The 14998-nt window shown below is 41.9% G+C and overlaps 1 protein-coding gene across 36 annotated transcripts in view; it reads right to left on the bottom strand.

The window, feature by feature from the left end:
* The window catches only part of Kcnma1 (potassium calcium-activated channel subfamily M alpha 1), a 710028-nt gene that overhangs the window by 246679 nt on the left and 448351 nt on the right, over positions 1-14998 (bottom strand). The gene's annotated exons all lie outside the window — the stretch shown is intronic.

A 14998-nucleotide genomic window follows, 5' to 3' on the forward strand; every position in this document is an offset into this window, starting at 1 on the left:
TTCCCAGATGGGGTAGTCTCTGGATAGTCCATCCTTTCATCTTAGCTCTAAATTTTGTCTCTGTACCTATATCCTTTCATGGGTATTTTGTTCCTTTTTCTAAGGAGGAATGAAGTATCCACAGGATGGTCTTCCTTCTTGGTTTTCTTGTGTTTTGCAAAATGTATCTTGGGTATTCTAAGTTTCTGGGCTAATCTCCGCTCATCAGTGAGTGCATGCATAGTTTCATTGCTGGGGAATTCTGTTCACATAACTAGACCACGGGGATTGGCTGGCTACAGCTGCTTTGGAGGAATTCTGGTCTAATCCAGTCAGCACCGTGTTCACACTCAGACCGAGTGGGTCTGTGAGGGGCCTGATGCTCTGTGCTGTGAACAAGCTCTCAGCTGAGGTGGGGCTGTTGATCGGGAGACCACGCTGAGGTACCAGCCCATGGATTGGCAGTCCCTGCACCATCCTGCTACGTCTGCAGGCTGAAGAGCAGAAGCCAGCACTGAGTTTGCCATCCAGCTCAGGATATTCTAAATTAATAGTCAGGGGTACAGTTTGGGCATAGGACATTTTAAAGTTCAGATTCTAAGATGCAGCCATGTTTGGGAACCTCTGGTTTAGAGTATCTTTTCTTTTTAAACCTTCAATTTGTCATTCCATATTGGCACATTTATTTATGCTGCCTAAAGAAGCATGCTTTTTTTTGACATGCCCCCCCCCAAACTCCCCTACATTTTGAGTAATTGCTGAGTCACTTAAAAGCCAATAAAGCCAATAATTCACCCACTCAGCACACTACCTGTATATATGAACTCAGGTTTTAAGGAACATGCTATTTAGCTGCCACTTAAAAAGAAATCAGCGTTGTAATGTGTTATTACGTACAGCACAGAGCATTCAGCATTTGGCAGAGATTCAGTGGGCGATGGGATGGTCAACAGCATGAAGAGCACTTATTAATTCATGTTTATGGTTAAATATAAGAAAAGTGAATGGATAGGCAAGTCATAGTAAAGTAAACAACAACAAAATCAAGACTAGATTATGTAGCCATGAAACTAAAAATTATGCTAGTGGGGATGGCTCTAAACATCAGAAACTTGGGAACTTCAGACTAACAAAGGAAACCATTATAGGTGAGTAGCTGATGTTATTACAATAAAATATAGTGATCTCTTCCTACTCAACGGTCTTATACCCATTAAATCATTTTTTAAAAATATGTAAAAATACATCTTTTTTGCAATAGATGCAAGAGAGAAAGGGACAGATCCCCTCATGGTTCTCAGAAGAAATTGCTTTTGCCAAGTAATATAGACAGAGTTGACTAGAAGAAAAATAATTCTAGCAGAAATGGGATATAGGAGGCAGTAAGAGAAAACATAAAAGCAACTGATTGTCTGTTTGTGAAATGAGTTTTTTTTAAAAAAATAATAAATAATAAATAACAGTAATCTAAAGAAAATCCCTATGACAAAAGTGAAAATGAAATAAGGAAGTGAGAAACCACGAGAACAAAGATAGAGATGACAACATTGGTGTCTTGCTTCTGTCAAGGGAACATATCCTGGGATCTATGAATATCTACACACACATTCATACTCATTACTCAGTAAACTATTCTTTAATAACCATTGAACAATTACCAAAACTGACCACATTATTTGGTCACAAAGAAATCTTACTAGATTCAAATCACAGTAACCATTTAAGTTAGATTTACCACAAATAATAAAAAATAACAAAAGAATAAGAAAAATAAATAAGCAGATCTGGCACGTGCCTTTAAGCCCAGCACTTGGGAGTCAGAGATAGGAAGTCTCTGTGAACAAGAAACCAGCCTGGGCTACAGAGTTCCAGGACAGCCTGGGCTACACAGTGATTCCTGGACTTCAAACAAACAAACAAAAAACAAAATGAAAGGAAGGAAGGAAGAAAGGAAGGAAGGAAGGAAGGAAGGAAGGAAGGAAGGAAGGAAGGAAGGAAGGAAGTGATAAAGGAGGGAAGGAGAGGGGGAGGGAAGGAGGGAGGAAGGGGACAGAAAGATAAGTAAAAAGCAGGGAAATATTCTTATATAAAATATTCTTATATAAAATATTCTTATATAAGAAGTTAGCACTCAATAAAGAAGTAATCACAGGTTGAGTGTGAGATTAATTTCTAGGATATCTGGACAACAGCTGGGAAGAACTTCAGTCACTTTTTATTGTAATTGAAAATGATTCAGGATGAGTTAAAATCCAGTGTAAATACTGACACAGAAAAATAATGAAACTTGCACAGTTACTAGATCATCTATCTAAAAACAAGAGACAAAAAGAAGCAATTTCTGAAATATCAGGTTCACGACGATGAAGTAAGATCAAATTTCTGCAAGTTTTAAAACAAAGATTCCCAGCTAAAAATGATAAATAAACAATAAAAGCGATGCAACAAGGATCATTTCCAAATAAGGACTACAGTTCAGTGGTAGAATACACACCTAGCATATGCAAGAATATGCTTGGATAAATCTTTAGTACTCCAAACTGGTTAATTTTTCTGTAACTTTGTTATTTTGTAATCTTTTTTCACAGTCTGGTTGTTATCTCCCTTCCATTGTTATCTGCCCTCTGACTGCTCCTCATCCCAAATCTCCCCCCAAACCCCCGTCTCCAAGAGGATGTCCCCACTCCTTTCACCCCCACTCCACCAGACCTCCTCACTCCCTGGGGCCTCAGATCTCTCTAGGATTAGGATTAGGTGCATTTTCTTTCACTGAGGCCAGACCAGGCAGTTCTCTGCTGTACATGTGTTGGGGGCCTCATATCAGCTGGTGTATGCTGACTGGTTGGTGGCTCAGTGTCTGAGAGATATCAGGGGCCACTTCCAGTAGAAAGACAGAGCATCAAGTGAGGGATGAGGTTGCCATCCTACAGTTAAAAACTCTGACCCATAATCGTTCCTGTTTAAAAGAACTGCAGGGACAAAAATGGAGAAGAGCCTGAGGGAAGGAGGTCCAGAGACGGGCCCAAGTTGGAATCCAGCTCAAGGGGAAGCTCCAAGGCCTGACATTATTACTGATGCTATGGTATGCTTACAGACAGGACCCCTAGCATGGCTACCCTCTGAGAGGCCCAAGGAGCAGCTAAAAGATGCAGCTAATTACACCCAACCAATGGACAGAAGCCAGGGACCCTGTGGTTGATTTAGGGAAAAGCTGGAAGAAGTTGAGGCAGAGGGCAACCCCATAGAAAGACCAGCAGTCTCAACTAACCTGGACTTGTGAGATCTATCAAACAGGTTATTTTTAAAAATTTTTCTTTGACTGTAAAAAGAACTCTGTGCCCAAAATATCAAAACAGAAAATCGTGGAACAGAAAATATAACTAGGAAAGAGTCATTTGAATCAATTATTTTTGGTTGAAGTGGAAGAAATTGTATCCCATGCAAAACTCAAGTCAAAACAGACCAAAGACTTAGATAGAGAGCCAAGATAAGACCCACCCGTGTTCCAGTGTGAATGGATGGATTTTAATGTGGAACATATGCACAATGGCATACAGTATAGGGATAGGAGAAAAAAAAGCCTGTTTGGATGAGAGGAGAGGATGTGACGTTACATGAGATAAGCAGATGAGAAGTGAATATTGTCTGGTCTCACTCTTTCACTGAACCTGAAAAAGTCAATCTCATTGAACTGAAGACTAGACAGAGGGTTTCCAGCGGGCAGGAGCAGCTCATAGAGAGGCAACTGGTATGACACAGCTTTTGGCTATAAAATTTCAACTTGGAAAGAGGAATCAGTTTGAGACATATTGTACAATGTGCTGACTATAATCAATACATGGACTGTGAAGATGCTTTTGAAAGGTTGAAGAAAAAAAAGATGATATTACACAAAATGCAAGAAGCACCATATTCATTATATACCACTAGCTGTATCTTTGAGCTTTGTTTAGGGAGATGACTGCAATGAGTCTTATAATATGAGGATGGAATTACAAATTGATAGAAAACCTTTTTGGAAGTAATTCAACACTATGAATCAAACTAATTCCATTTCTGGTACTAAAGCCCAAGATGTTGTAACAAATTCTGTAGGCGCAAAGATGTTCATTGCAAAATTATTCATTACAGAAAAGACAAAGTGGCTTAGCACTACAAGCAGGTCTCCTTAAGTATGCAGCACATCTTCTTTATAGATAATGCACATGCAAAAACACGTGATAAGGAACATACTTGTAGTGTTAAGTTACAGGAGGACATAGAAATTAGAATGGCAGGTATCAAGAGCTAGGAAGGACAAAAACAGGAATTGTTTAATTCCTACCTGAACTCTAATACCGGTCCTTATAGCCACAGGAAGTGTAGCTCTTAGCCCTTATCAAAAAGCTCCCTTCGCAGCAGACAGAACCACTACAGAAAACCACTATGGGTCAAGCTACAGAGACCAACCAATCATGGGGTTCCTGTGCCCAACGGATACAACACAACTCCTACACTCAAGACATGGGGAGAATCACAGAAAAGGGGTAAGCCTTACAAGGAAAGATTGTAAGCCTCTAGTCTCTTAATCAATTATTTTTTAGAAGGTTTTTTTTTTTTTAAGTAGCAACTTGGAAACTTTTATTTCAAAAAGACAAGACATAAAGTACGTATTTCCCAGTAAAATTATACCAAACTACCTAAGTAACTAACTAACTGTATATATATATAAAATGAAATAATGGTCATATTACCTATATAAGATTTGAGGTGTTTTTCACTTTTAATGTTTTAAATCACATTGATATTAAGATTTTAGTTCATAATTACTCTGTGGTGGCATTGTGAAGTCAGTAGCAAGTCAGGACTGTAGGTCCAGTTTTCTTGGCTCTTAGTCCAGTACTAAGATTTAGTCACTTGGAGCCACTGGCTCTAGGCAAGGAGGCCCCTCAGTCAGGGTTATCCTCTCGAAGGGTTAAATTTGGTGGCCCAGGCATGACCCCAGGTTAGAGTCACCCAAGAACTGGAGCTATAGAATCTCAGGAGTAACTGAGTTCAGATCAAGAGATTTAAGTGCCCTTTCTTAGATGAAGAGTGAGAAGAGATAGACAGATAAATGGGTAATTGATTAGTCATTCCTTGTTCAGATCCCTGGTATCCCAGAAATTCTGTAGGTTTGAGGTCACGGGGCAGAAATCACATGAGCAAACACATCTGGCCTGAAGCAGAAAGCCTGTCCGGGCTTTGCAATTTACTATTTCCCTTTCCGTTCTACTCCTTAATCTTTAAATCCAAAGCTGGAAGGTTCTAAGAAGCCTCTGTAGTTTCCAATCCCTACGGCACCATGCAAATCCCAGAGAGCAATTATTTTTGTGGTATCTGACAAGGTCACTGTCATCTGGCCTTGCAGACCAGGGGAAAGCAAATCAACACTGAGCGCCAGAGTGAAGAGAGCTGTTCCCTGCACAGGGAGGCTCTGCCAGGGTCGTCTCCCGTAGCTTAGCCATTACAGGTCCACCTTGAACCCCCAGCCTGGGTGCTGCTGGGGCCGCCTGCCTTTTCATCCCAACCTATAGTTAAACTCATGGCTCTCCCTCCTAGGTGGAGGTGAAGGACCTGTGTTTCTCACTCCCAAACACTCCTAGACCTTCATTCCCCCAGCCAGAAAATGTGTCATACAAACACTCCTTGTCTGTGTGTGCAACATGCTCAGCAATCGTTTCCCAGGGAGATAGTCTAGGCTGCTTTGTTCTTTACATTTTCTCAGCCCTGACTCCTGTCTGACAGATACTAAATATCAGGCCACGGTCACAGTGGGATCGGCACCTACCCATTGATCCATTCAGTGACTCATTCATTTGCCAATATACTCGCGCTAGTTTCTTGCTCCGTACCAAACCACACTGCACTAGTCAATGAAGGCTCATAGATGGTGCATCTGCTTCTGGAGTTTTCTAAGTCACTGTAACCTCTAACTGGGCCAAAAGTCTGAAAGCTGATCTCCCTGCTTCACTCAGTTCACTCCATGTTCCTTGGCCACTTCATAGATATTGATAAGAGCACATGTCTCCTGGCCAAAACCGTCACAAGACTTCCATCTCACTGGTGGTCATTCTCTCATCCTTCTTTTGCTCTTGAGGGATTTCGCAGCCTGCTCCTTGCTCAGGGTGTTCCCTAAGCTGGATTCCCAGGGGACAACATTTCATTGCCCCTCACACTCTGCCTCTGCACCAGGAACAACCCAAGATTCCTTGTCAGCACCAGGCCTTCCTTTCTGCTTCTCTCTGGGGTGTTCTTCTCCTAGTTCATTGTAGGGCTGGATCTATGAAGCCTATAGTCAGTCTATCTAGTGCATCTCTCAATTCCATGACTTTATTCATCTTTACAACACTTATTTACATCTAATTGGTTTTCATATTTGATTCTTAGACTACTTCCTGCCTATTCCTAAGAACCACATTTGCTCCATGGGAACCCATTCACCTCCCAGCTCATCGTTCCCAAGAACAGGGGTATTGATGCCCACCCCCCGAAAATGAATAACTGCACTCATGAGAAATGCTCTTAAGAGAAACGCCAGAAGCATACCAGACAGTGAGGTAAATCCATAGATTTAATCAGTTACTAAGTACTCCTCGGGCAACAATTTCTTTCCTCTTGAACATCCCATTGCTCAAAGCCCTCTCGCTGTGACTTTCACACGGATCCTTACCAATGCTGCTTCTGCAGAAGCCCACAGCAACTCTCTGCAATAAAGGGGGAGGGAATACAGCAAGCCAGTGGACACAGTCACATGAATATCTTGACTCTAGACAGTTCACCTGAAAGATGTCCTTTTTGTCATTGCTAATGAAAAAGTTTGACTAGACTCACCCATCACTTGCTTGCTAATTGGAATTTTTGCTAGGTCTAATTAGATTACGCAGGGTTATTTGAGCTGAGCCTATCCACATCAGAATTCTAAGCTGGGTTCCAAGGGGACAATATTTCATTTTAAAGAAGCGCCTGGTTCTGCTGATGTTCTGGAAATAGAGCTAAAACTGGGAAATTTTTTGTCTGAAAATGTAAATTTAAGCCATTTATTTGAAACTGTTATGCATTATAGATGGCCAGACAAAACCAAATCCCTATTATTGGAAGGTAGTTGAGAAAGAAAAATCTGCCTAAAGGTTTGGCTCCTACCATGTTCAGATAACGAACATCACACAAGGCAGGCAGGACAGCACTGCCAGAGTCCCACTAAAGGACAGAGGAAAGTAAACTACAGCCCTTACTGCTTGTCTGGAAAAGCGTCATCTATGCCTCTTCAGGAAACACTGAAATTTACATTAAAAATTACTGCCACTTAGTAAAAGAAGGTAGCGCCCATCACCTGCCAAATTTCCCCGAGGGCTCTCTTTAAAGGCACAATAACACTCAGGAGAGGCAGAGGCTAGTTAAATCCATCTAAGAAGGAAGTTCAGTCTTGCCTGGCACATTTGGTATGACAACAAAACAGGAAAAGGAGATGGCACTATCCGCCAACACACACACACACACACACACACACACACACACACACACACACACACAGATACGCATACACATCCCACATGAACATGCACACATACACACATACAGAGACACACAGATACACACACATATTCCACATGAATATGCATGCACACACACACATACAGAGACACAAAGATGCACACACATATCCCACATGAACATGCACACACACACATAGAGACACACAGATACACACACACATCCCACATGAACATACACACACACACACATACAGAGACACACAGATATACACACACACCCCACATGAACATGCACACACACACACACACACACACACAAATACACACATACACACCCAGGCGTATGTGCATGTGTATACACATACACACCATTCACATGCAGCACACACAGACACAGACACATACACATACATATACACAAATACACACATACACACCACAACACTTCCTTAAATGCTGTGCCATGGAAGGGCAATGCCTCTGGGAACATGGTATACATTGAAAGAATGACTATAGTTAGGAAGAACCTTACCCCAAGATGCACAAACCCTGCCGCAAGCCACCAGTGACTGCCAGAAGTTCTCTGGTTCTTCTTTCTCAGGAGCCGTTGGCCCAGACCTCACTCTGTAGCCTTTGTGGAACAAATCCCCCAGAGACTTCCTGCGACGCCTGCTAGGAGTGTGCACCTCTGTGGTGCTGCTGCTGGCAGGGTGATGGTATACCAGAATTTTACTGGGGATCATGGCAGAGGTAGAAAGGAGGCCTGAGCTGTAGATGCCCTTTAGGTCTATTCACGCTCAAGCTGATGTTCTAGAAAGATCTGGAAGGAGTTTATGCCCCTCTGACCTGTCCTAAGGACAAGTTCTTTTGCCCTACACAGTGTGTTTCAATAGCATCTATGTCTTCTCCTACCACCAACCCGTTTGCAAGTGGACTCAGATGCGCCAACCATATCGGGAAGGCTAGAGAAGGGTGGGAGAATGCTCACCCACGTTATGTCCTACAAGCTTATCCATCAGCTTCGTCCTGGGAATTACCATGTAAGCTCCTTTGGACATGGCTTAGGGGATGGGAAGAGGAAACAGCTATAATCCCTTAAATCAGTTGCTTCAGAACAGGGTGTGAGAGGGGCTGCCACTTCGGGCCCACCAAGTCACTTCTATTATGTGAGTGGCCTTACTTGACACTGGCGGAGGGCTCATAGGGAGGACTTCTTTATAACATGTGCTACACAGAGAGAAAAACAGAAAGACGCCAACTCTTCTGCCACACCTTCCTCTCACCAACATAACTCAATTATGAAAATCCTCTTCTAAGGCACTCTGCTTGCCAGAGGACAGTGGGCTGAGGTCTCCCCATCAGTGCACCTATCCCATTCGCCGACACTCCCTGTCCTCAGCACCGACTCTCTTATTAACCTAGTCTAGGTTTCAGTCTCTCTCCCTTAAACTACGTGCTCAAGCTCTAAATTCAACTAGGCAGCATCTACAGACTCTGGCTTTAGGGAGAGAATTGGGTTTGGCTGAATCCATGAAGGCTGCACATCCAGGATGTAATTAGCACCCTTTTAAGATGAGTCACCAGTGAGGGTATTCCTTCCTCCTTTCTGCCCCTTCAGCACTCTGTGAGAAGCCCTTCCCCTGTTGCCCTGATTTCAGACTCCAGACCCTAGAACTGCGGGTAAATAAGTCTGTGCTCTTTGAGCCAGCTAGTCCACGGTGCCATGGCAACCCAAGGAGACTGCATCTATATCTCCAGACCAAAGTGTACACAGAAACACAGCAGCCACAGAGGGAAAAGCACTAAGATACAAACAGGGTGGGGGATACTTAGAATCTGTAGCTTAGCACAATTGGTCCCCATCACTGTTTTCAGACCTCTAGGAGAGTTAAAATACCCACGTAGGATTTTCATCCAAGGTTAGCTCTTTACCTAACCACTGAGGGTAAAGCATTTATGACATACAGAGTATTATGTTGAATGTTGAGTGATTGTGTAATCTATAAAGAAACACAGAAGTCCAGGAGAGAACAAATTAACAGAAAGAAGAGAATAGAAAGGTTTCCTATACTGTGGTTTGCTTAATGATTTTCTTGAAGTCATTCTTTTGCAGTTCTGAGTACATGTGTGCATGCTACATAAACGTGTATGCATGTAGAACATGTTGTGATGTGCCTACTAGAAGATGCTTAACACTATTTCTGGATCACGATTAAGTAACAGACAGGCAGTAGAATAGAAATGGCAAAGCCAAGGATGGTTCCACATGCTTATAGTCCTAGCATGCAGGGGTGGGGGTGGGACTGGGGGCTGGTGGCCGGGGGCAGGGGCAGGGGAAGATCTATGTCAGTTCAACACCCATCTTGGTATTCATAGAAATTTCCAGGACAACAAAAGATACACAATAAGAGTCTGCCCAAAATACATACAAGCATACATACATACATACATACATACATACATACATACATAATAAAATAAATAGGCAGAAATCAGAGACTGAAAGAGAGGCAGTAGCATAACAAATATCTTGAAGATGGAAGGAATAACCATCTTTAAAAAATCTTCAATGTGTTTAAAATGAGATAAAAATGACAGGAAACTAACTTTGTAACACAAAGAAATGATGGACAGAAATGTAAGTCCTATGGGAACTAAGGGAATAATACAAAAATATGAAGATATTATATATATATATATATATATATATATATATATATATGCAGTTTTTGACAACCAAATGAAAGGATTATGCTCCCTTAAAAGTACAACTTTCCTCAAACTGATACAATAAGAAGTGAACCATAAATAGCAGTCAATTTTCTTTTAAAATTTCAAATTCCAATTGGAAGCAAACTCATAAAAACCAGGTTTAGATTGAATTGGCTTCTATTGACGAGATCTCTCCATGTGGCTTTTATTGACAAGATCTCTCAATGTCTCTGGAGAGAATGATACTGGTCTTAATGGTTTCTTTCAGAGAACAGATGAAAATAAAATGTTACAATTTGTTTCATGTAGACAGAAGAACCAGGATGCCAAAACCTGCTGAGGGCATTATTTATTCATGAGATATATTGATCTGCATGTTTAATAAAGTTCAAAACTTGTTAAAATACAAACCATGAGAAAATATTTATCATAAACTGACATATCAAATAACTTACAGAGCTACAAAATAAAAGTAGATAGATACAACTAGTAATTCATTGCCATCGCTATAAAATTAGGTACCTACACAGAACTATATACATTAAATGCTTTTCATTTTGGAGATACGAGTGGTCAAACCTAAGACTTTGCATAGACAAGCACTCTAGCACTGAAATACAGCCACATCCCCCATGCAGATTAAATACAAGGAGAACTGCATAGTTCCCTACCCAGGAACTTACTCCCAGCAGTTTCCTCTGTCTATATACCAAGGCTCTAGGATCAAGCCAGATGACCCTACGTGCTGTTCACAAAAGCTCTGTCGTAACTGGACAATATGATGCTCTGCTATCAACAACACAAGTCCCCACCAGCCCCATGAGGTAAGTCTCTGGCTTCTTCCTATGTCGAGTCTTTCAGTTTGATGATGTCACTGACATCTGGAGCTGCTCATGCCATGTGGATCACTGAGGAGGCATGTCATCTTGGGCACAGGGTCTGTAAAAGCTTTTCAAACCTAATCTCCAGTCTAAGACTCAAAAGACAAAAACAACAATAACAAAGAACCTCCTTGATAAATCTGAGTGCCTTGAAACTTTTAAAAAGGGAGGACCCAGAGGGAGAAGCCAGCTGTCCCAGATCTAGGGAGGCTGAGGCAGGAGGATCAGGAATTTGGACTAGGCCTGGGCAACCTGTCAAAAAAAAATTATAAACAATCAAATAAGCAAATGTATGAATGCTTAATAATAACTTCTCTGTCCTAGGCAAATGTACAAGAAGTGGTGGCTCCTCTCTCAAACATTTATCTATAGAAGAAAATAACAATGATAGCAAAAGAACCAAAACCCAAATCTTGGCCTATACCCGGACTTTGCACTCCTCCTCCCAGCGTGTCCCAAGTGCCACCCTGAATCTTCTTCCCCCAGGGAGTCCCAATAGGCTTTGTTGCTGAAAGCAGTTGGTTGCTAACATGCAGTGGTGACCTTCACCCATAGACCTGCTATTGAAACCCCTGGCCTTTCCTTTTGCACCAGATTTGTTTCTTTAAAAGAGGAGTGGTCGTGACAAAAGAACAGAAGGATATTTATTTACCCATTGAGAACTATTGATGAAGAAATGGATTTGGATATGGTTGAGCACCTCAATGAAGTCATACTAGATAGTATGCCCACACCATGTAAAAGTGAAGGTACATTCATTCAACCATAGATTTTTATTAAAAAGCTATTCAAAGGGGAAAAAAAGAGGAAAGGCTTAAAATCTGAGCTAAGAGATATAAATTCCAGCTTTGGTTTGACCCTGGTAGTATAGGCCTGTACTCATAGCTACTTAAAAGTCTGAGGCAGGGAATTACAAGTTCAAGGAATGCCAGGAATACATAGTAAATTAGAGATCAACCTTGGTAACTTAGTAAGACCCTGTGTCAAAATAAAAGAAAAAAATTAACAGAGCTAGGGATATAACCAAGGAGTCGGGTGCTTGCATCTTATACACAAAGCCTGAGGTCAATATCTGTAAATCTTATACTGAAAACAAACAACAACATTGGTTAAAAAAAAAAAAAAAGTTCTCCAGCTCAGCTAGTATTTGGGAATAAACTATGGAATGTTCCTTCAACTCAAAGTAGCTCGGTAGAGTTGTTGTAAGAAACAAACGAACATATCTCCATCCATCGCCATCGTCCTTGGCACATAACACAAGTGGTACAGATATGCTTGTTGCTGTTGGTAATATGAGGCAGATAAGGGGCTGGAAAAGCTGGGGATACAAATGTGAGCTGCTATCAAATAGTTCTCAAGCAATTTCCCATCTTGTAGAGAACATTACAATCCATCGTTGTATTTAGCTAGGCTAGTGCTGTAGTTTAGATGCCAGATATCCCTCAAAGATCCATGTATTAAAAGCTTGGTTCTTAGGATGGCATTACTGGAGGCAATGGAACCTTTAAGAGGAAGGCATCTGGTGAGGGGTCTTTAGGTCACTGGGGACAAATGGGGATCATAGGACACTGTCTGGGTTCTCCTTCTTCCTAATAGTTCCTAGCCATGGAGTTAGGGTTTTGCTATATTCTCCTGACACAGTGTGCTGCCTCTTCACAGACCTAAAAGCAATGGTCATAGACTGAGTCCCCAAACCATGAACTAGAAATAAGCCTAGTGATCTCAAGTATCTTGTTACAAAGATGATCACCTCTCGTTTTATTTTAAGGGAATATCCACCTTAGCTCTCTTTCCTTGAATGTTCGCTGATACTCTTCCAAAGAGATGGTATTATGCAGGAGATAAATCTAGTGTCAGACAGTTATACTGACTTCCAGCTCTGCTCCTCGGTGAGAACAAAGGCTGGTTCTATGACATTTGCAAATCTTTTACTGCTAAAGACAGCATCATCCTTCTAAGGATAAGACTGTGATGATTAGTGGATCTCATGTGTGTTTTCAGATGTTTCATCACATAGAACATGCTACCTAGTCACTCCTGTTCTCCAAGGTCCCTTGCAGGTGGCCCCCTTTCCTTGGGCCTAATGGATTGGTCCCTAATGAAGCAAACATCTTTCTGAGAGTTGTTGACCACAGTGGGAGAGGAATGTGGATACAGGAGGAAAGCTATAAGGGGAGGAGGGAGGCCAATTCTGAAGCTAGAAGTGAACTGATAGCCTCTATCTGCTGTTGGCAAGGAAGTTCTATGCTTAACCAACAAAAGAGTCACCCTATGTCTGTGGTTTGAAGCAGAGAACACGAACATTAAGGCTGAATCTATTACAATCAAACATGTATTCCTTGTGCTATGACTTATTACCAGAGTTCCAGTTCAGTGAAGTTCAATGCCATTGGGTCAACTCCTTTCCTCTCTCACTAAAACCAAGGACCAAGAACCTGTGTTGTTTGTTCAGCATTCAGGATACAAGGCAGAGTATGCTTCTCTTTAAACCTTGATTGATAGATTCAGAAGACTCTTGCCCCACCTCCAGTCACATGGCTTACCCAGCTCACTGGTCCTCCTCTCCTTCCCCTTTGCTCTATCCTTCCTCCCTCTTGAACAATAGCCTCCTTGATTAACTAAGCATCTAGGAGATCATATTCAGCACATTCCTCATCCCCCACCCCCTTCATCGGGTGACAATAAACATCACCAACTTGCCGGCCCTTACTGTTGCTACTGTTTCCAAGGAAATGGCCTGAGAGACACTGTGTGGACTGGCACAATATGTGCAATATTGGGGATAAAAGAATCTGGACTCATCCAATCTCCTCTTTCCTGAGAGATCAAGAAAAGAAGTGGAATAATCCCCTGTAATCCGATTCCTGTAGGGAGCCCCAACTGGGAAGCTGACACATGGCCCTAGGCTTCCCTCCGGACTAACATTTGGACCTATAAGTGACAGATGGCCATCTGAGGTCACTGAAGTACCCATAGGTTAGATTTCTTGAGATCTGGACTTCAGTATACTGCAGGTCCAAATGTATCTACATGGTTAAAAACCAGCAACAACAGCAACAGTCATGTCTGGGAATACATCAAGACAAACCCAAAACTTTCTAAATGGAGGGGGTCTGGACATTACTGGGTGCCTCAGAATCAGGAGAGGAATGAGAAGAAGATACTTCCAGAACAAAATTGAAGGAGGCATTCTGTTTCTCAGGGTGACTCTGTATCCGAATAGCCTTGAGAGTGGGAGCCTCCTTAGAGCTTACATCCAGGCCATTCCTTGGCTTTCCCCTGGTCTCACCCTGCCTGGACAATGAGTCTATAGTGGAAGTCCATCTCTGAAATGGTCTCACACCTCCTGTCACCTACGGCGAGGAAGAAGAATATTGGGTTATAATAATCATGAGCAGGAAAAGCCGACTGAACCATCAACCTCATCCTAGAATTAAATCCAAGCAGAATGTCTGTGCCAGGGGCTTTGAATAAAGACTGAGGAGCTGGGTGAATTATGGCTTCAATTATAGTTTACGAAGAACAGAGGTGATCCTTCCAAGTGGGAACTCTTGATTTAGCTTTCTCTATTAAAAAAGAAAAAAAAAAAAAAAAAAAGGCAGAAAGCAGAACAGCAGAACACTGAACCTTAGGTCAGAAGAAACATTTTGCAAAAGCCTCAGGTTGTTATAGGATTAAGCTAAGTTTAATTCTGATGCTCAAAATTAACTTTGGGTGAACCTGGGAAATAGACATGGAGTGACCTCTGTTGGGGGAGGAGACCAGTTTGACAGGAGGTGTTGTTCTGGCGGCCTCTGCTAGTGTATTCCAAGGTTCTCCATTAATGCCATCAACCTAGAAAATCCAAACCAGACATGTATGTGTGCATCATACACGAGGGACGAGGGGTGTGTGTGTGTGTGTGTGTGTGTG

Source organism: Mus pahari, chromosome 8, assembly GCF_900095145.1.
Source record: "Mus pahari chromosome 8, PAHARI_EIJ_v1.1, whole genome shotgun sequence".
Taxonomy (NCBI): Eukaryota; Metazoa; Chordata; class Mammalia; order Rodentia; family Muridae; genus Mus; species Mus pahari.